A 6,225-nucleotide genomic window follows, 5' to 3' on the forward strand; every position below is an offset into this window, starting at 1 on the left:
ATCGTCAAGGGTGTGGAGGGCATTAAAGGGATGTGAAGGGGATTGAGCTAACATTTCTAACATCCATGACAAAACTAGAGGCTAGAACTACCACTTAACTTGACTCAATTCTACTCGGGACTACTTGCATAAAGACTAATCAAACATCTCACCTTGATTCAACTTCCAAATAGCATTACACTTATCAACCAAGACTAAGACCAAAGCTAGTGACACATGATTGCCAACCAAGTCCAATGTTAGAGTTGCTACTACAAGAACTGTACTTGCAAGTCCCTTGTGATAGTTACAACACCTCCATCAACTCTACAATAGTCCTAGGATTCCCACTAGAAGTTTCCATGTGACACATGTAAGACTGGACAAGTACTAGTAAAATACAAAGAGCTCTAGAAAGACCCAAGGATACAGGAGGACTAATTGGCTACCAAACTTTTGCAAAATGATTGACTTGGAACCTCTTATTGATCACCAAGGTAAAAGTTGAAACAAAACTCTAGGAATTTCTATCACTCTCTATATTACAGAAATTCCAAGGATAGTTGATTGTGCATTCATCTATAGTGTTCCTTGAGGTAGCTCGTGTAGCCTTTTTTAGTGTCACATTTGCAACTAGGACAATACACTATTGGGACTCCACACAACTAGATCAACTACTTGAGCTACATGTAGGGTCACACAATGAAGAACCTATTTAGCTTTACAAGGGTAGAGCTTAGGAAAATTGGCCTAGCATAGCTCTTGTAGTGAGGCCAGCTGGCTAAAGGGAAAATAGAACTTACATCATCATTAGCAAGATAAATCCCAACAAGCAAGGGTGAGAAGGGTAATTAAAGAAAGCAACCTAAGAAAAGTGTCACGAAGGGTTTAGAAAGGAGGCAACTCGGTTAAACATCACGAACATAAGGAAAGTCACATGACATTAACATGTTACTGATAAAAAAATCCAAAGCCTAACTGAGCACAAGAAGCACATGAGTCATATGAATCATAATAACTAAGCACAATGTTTAGAGAAGGTGAACACAAAATTACGTATACACACATCTCAAATTCTTGGAAAAGAGGAGTGCATGCACTACTAATCCGGCAAGAAAACACACTTAGCTAAGAGCTAAAAAAGAAACACGAGAGGGAAAAAAACAAATTGGGACTATACTTGGTAAGAAAACAAGAAACATCAAAATTGCACATGTGAAACTATATGAGTAAGCAACAAACCAGTCTGTATAGGCAAAAGGGAGACAATTATGTTACTAATAGTAGCCCAAAGAAGATGAATCAAATTGAGAGCCTATAGAATATCAAAATAAGGAGCAACTATACCCAATCTATAGACCTTAGAAAGGAATCATCAAGAAACCCACACCCAAACATGTGTAAAAACAGAGACCATAGAACTCAAAGGGACCATGCTAAATAGGCCACATGGAAACACCTACACATTGTATCTAGATTGCAATTAGTCTAAATATCATGGACCACCATCGAAAGACCAACAAAAAGATAATTAGCTCAACAACCTTGACCTTAAATGCTATAAGAGTAGCATTGATGAAAGAGCTATAATTCTAATATGCAATCCACATCTGGTAGTGTAGCTAGGAGTCTAAGGATTTGCATTTGAAAGGTTGGGAATATAGACCTAGACCCAAAAGATGATGAGATAATACCTCTTTTCTATCTTAGGATCAAACTTATAACAAAAAGAGAACATCAGCTTGCTTCAGCCCATAGAGAACCTTCTTTAACTTGTACACATATGTGGGATGCTCTAAATCCTCATAACCTTATGGCTGCTCCATATACACTTCTTCTTGCAATTCACCATGCAAGAAGGCATTCTTAACATCCATTTGCTATAAACTCCAACCTTTGGCTACTGCCAAGGCAATCACATATCTAACAATTGCCATCCTAGCAATTGGGCCGAATGTCTCTTCATAATCTATACCATATGTTTGAGCATAGCATTTTGCAACTAGCCTAGCTTTATACCTGCTAACTAAACCATCTGCATTATTCTTGACTTTGTAAACTCACTCACGACTAATAGCTTTTTTACCCTTAGGTAAGGGTACCAAATCCCAAGTCTTATTGGCTTCTAATGCAGCCATCTCCTCATCCATTGCTGCATCCCAATGAGCATGACCAACATCATCCTCAAAACAAGTGGGCTCAACATCCTCAACTAGTTTCACCATATAAGAATAATGGTGAGCTACATAACCTTCAAAACCAAATCTTTTAACAGGGTATCTGACCCTGCTAGATCTGTGTACCACGGGATCACTCAGTGGAGCCTTTACATTACTATGAATTCTCTGTGCACCTAGTGTCCTGACTGAAGGAATACCAAGCTCATCATCCAAACTCTCTGAACCACTAGAATCTCCGTCAAATCCCAAATGACTAGTAGATGCATCATTACCATCCAACAGTTTCTTCTTTCCTTTGTTCCTTCCTACAATACTTATAGATCCTCCTGAAGATGTGGGGCTACTCCTTAGTCTCCCAGACCAAGGGCTCACTGTCTTGTTTTTCTTTTTGCACATAGCTATCCTAATCATTATCATCATCTAATACATCACCATTAGGTGCATACCAGCTGCCCATCTCATGAAAGATAACATCCCTTCTCACTCTGAACTCACATGTGACAGGTATCGATGATGGAGCAGACTTTAGTATTTTGACCTACGAGACATGGACTGAAATAGGCCAACCAAAGCTTACACCAGCCAATTCAACCCCTATGGAGGAAAACCATATTCTTTCTTGGGAAAATGCAGAATCCTTACAACTATCGCGATCGAGAGCCTACCCATCTTATTCCATGTACTCCCAAATTGTCAAGATGTGGGAAATGAAATACTTCTTGGTAAAGCTTTCAGGCAAGAAAAAAAATGCAAGGTCAACTATGTAATGCAATTGATACATCTAATGCTTTCAAATGTGAGGATAATTAAAACTTTCAATAAGTATCATCATGCCAATCCTCAATAAAACGGAAAGGAGCACATCCGTGACTCAAAAGAGATACCAGCTAGTGAGAGAAGTAGGGAGATGCTTAAGGATTTCCTTCGTGCATGCAAGAAAGAAAGAAAACCTATCGATATGTCCATTCTCCAACCAAAAAATTTAGAACACAATACCAAGGATACAAGATGGAGTTATAGAACTCATAAGAAACAACAAAAAAGGCCCAAGTCTTATTGCCAAAGACATTGACAGAAAGCTAGTACACAATTATTCTAGCCTGCTTGCTCAAGGGTACTATTATGCATGAAATCATTGGTTTTGGCTAACCAAACCACCTCCATCATTCGACACATAGATGCCTCCTCAATAAAATAAAAACAAACCTAAACATAAAATGAAGTTTAAAATGAAACAACCAAAGGAGGCAACACTGACTATAATCCCTAAGGACAAGCTATCCATAATTGGATAGGCTAAAGCTCTAGAGATGATAACTAAACAAGAACAATTGTTAGTGCCCATAATCCACACACCTAACAAAGAAGAGATAGTTGAAAGGATCAACTCTTCAAACAAGAAGCAATTGAATCACTCCAACCTAGCTATATCACTCAACATAACCTAAGGAAACCCCACGAGAAGACAAAAAAGGAGAAGAGATCGCTAATAAGCTATCCAATGATACAATTCTCAAACCAAATGAAGTCATGGAATCCTCTAAGTCCACATCTTCATTATCTGAGAGAGAGAAAAGGAAGCAGAAGAAAAAATAACAATAACAAATAGTTGTTGCTGCTCTACAGAAGCTACAAAAATTGAATCCAACGAAAAGAGTGAGAAGCCAATAGCCCTGACACATGACTAAACCATAGACATTCCCATTTTTGCTTCTGACCAAAGTACTAAGCCAATTAATGCTTTTGAAAGTTTCAAATATTCCAAGCTATAGGCACTTCCAATTTTTGCAAATAGAACTCAATCCATAGATAACAAGGTGCATGCTGTCCAATTAAGTGTTAAAATAGAGCAATCACAACCATTAGTTGTGACTATATCTATCGCATCCAATAAGGAACAAGATGTGGTGGCCATATAGGTTCAAGATAACAAAGGATCGTAAAAGCACAAGAAATCCTATGCTCATGTAATCTTGCCTAACTCATTCTAAACCTCCCGCCATGCTAAAACCTAAAGCCATAGTCAGACTCCTAGAAGAAAACAACCCCCACTTAGAGGTGAATGTGCTTGGAGGGAGGAGAAAAGTATGATATGTACATATGAATATAACTAGATGAGGAAAGACATAATCTCATCCTACATCTATCATCTTCCTAAGGAAGGTATGCCATTCCACTAGGGGATTTTTAGTGAGTAGATCAACACGGTTCTCGTTTGTAGATATCTTGACAAGCTTATGCCATTCCACTAGGGGATTTTTAGTGAGTAGGTTAACACGGTTCTCATTTGTAGATATCTTGACAAGCTCTATCTACTTGACTTCAATCACCTCTCTAATGAAGTGATAACACACCTCAATGTGCTTGGTCTTTTCATGAAAGAAGGGCCAATTAAATGGCACTCATAGAATCCAAATGTAGGGTATGAGTCATAGAAGTGATACCAAGGTCTGTAACTAGACAACCTAATCATAGAGCCTCCTTGTAGTTGCTACAATGGACTTAGCCTTGATAATAGACAAGGTAGTGTATTTCTACACCCTCGACATCCAAGAAATAATACCTTCAACAAAGATAAAGACATAACCCAAGGTGTACTTCCTACTATCCACATGTCTTGCATAATTTGAGCTAATGTAGCCCACAACTCCATATCTTGGCTCTCATAGCAAAGGCACAAGTCTATAGTACCCTTAAGATATCTCATGATACCCTTGATGGCATGCTAGTGGCATTGGGTAGGTGTCACCATATAACAAGCCACAACTCCCATGGCAAATGCTATGTCAGGTCTAGCAACTATCATGGTATACATCAAGTTGCTCACAACATATGCATATGGGATCTTGGCCATCTCGGCTCTCTTATCATCTGACTGGGGACAATATGCATGGTTGACCTTCACATGGGAATGTAAAGGGTGCCAATGGGCTTACCACCCTACATATGGAACCGTTTAAGTACCATGCAGATATACTCCTTCTACAATAAGTAAACTCCCTTAGAGTGGTCACACATAATGCACATGCCAAGTATATGAGAAGCATACCCCATGTGATGTGCATGCAAGGCCTATTTATAAGTATCCTTATTTGCAAATTTTTTATTAATAAAAAATGAACCTTTTCTATTCAATATGTAAGTAACCCCTTTATATGGTACACTTTTGTATGTAAAGAATATGAAAAAATGGTATTTAAAAAATCCCTTATGTTGAATCCATGTGATACATACATATATTGATTACTGACACTCCTGAGAGCGCTAAGCATATCCTCAACATAGAGTACCAAAATGATAAGGCTACCATCATGGACCTTCTTTATGTAAATACATGGATCCATGGCACTATGAGTATAGGACTGCAAATGCATAAATGCATCAAACTTATGATACCATTACCTAGGTGCTTGTCCATAAAAACTCTTCCTCAATCTGTATACTAGGTGTTCCCTAGCCCTTATACTGCTACATATAGATATCCTCATGTAGGTCCCCATGTAGAAAAGCCATCTTAACATCCATATGATACAAGTCTAGATTTAACTATGCAACCAAGGCCAAAACCAAGTGAAGGATACTGATTTTGACCATAAGGAAGAAGATCTCATCAAAGTCAACTCCCTTTTTCTATTAAAAAACATTTGCAACCAAACTGGCCTTATATGCTAGCTTAGGGTGACTAGGGGTGCCCTTTAGCTTTTATATCTACTTGCATGGCAATGTATGAGCACTATTTTAGGGGGTTGAATTTGAGATAAAGCCTTTTGGGTAGAGGGGTTAAGCCTTACTTCCTACCATCTCTTAATCTCTTTGAGGTGATTAGTTTTCCCTCAATCTTGATTGAGTACAACATGATTTTAGTGGTTGGGCACCAGAATGTGGTTAGAAAATATTAGGTCACTAGCTTCCCAGGTCATTCCTCATGTGTAAAGGCCAAGGCACTTTGTTGCAAGGTAGACCCAAGGCTGCCTAGTTGTTTAGAAAAGTCTGAGAACTCTAGTAGAGTCTAGATGTCAGTGTTTGGGATAGAATTTTGAGTTATTACTAAACGTTACCCTTAGGC

Source organism: Lygodium microphyllum, chromosome 4 (assembly GCF_053477565.2).
Source record: "Lygodium microphyllum isolate KBCC chromosome 4, Lygodium_microphyllum_v1.1.10, whole genome shotgun sequence".
Taxonomy (NCBI): domain Eukaryota; kingdom Viridiplantae; phylum Streptophyta; class Polypodiopsida; order Schizaeales; family Lygodiaceae; genus Lygodium; species Lygodium microphyllum.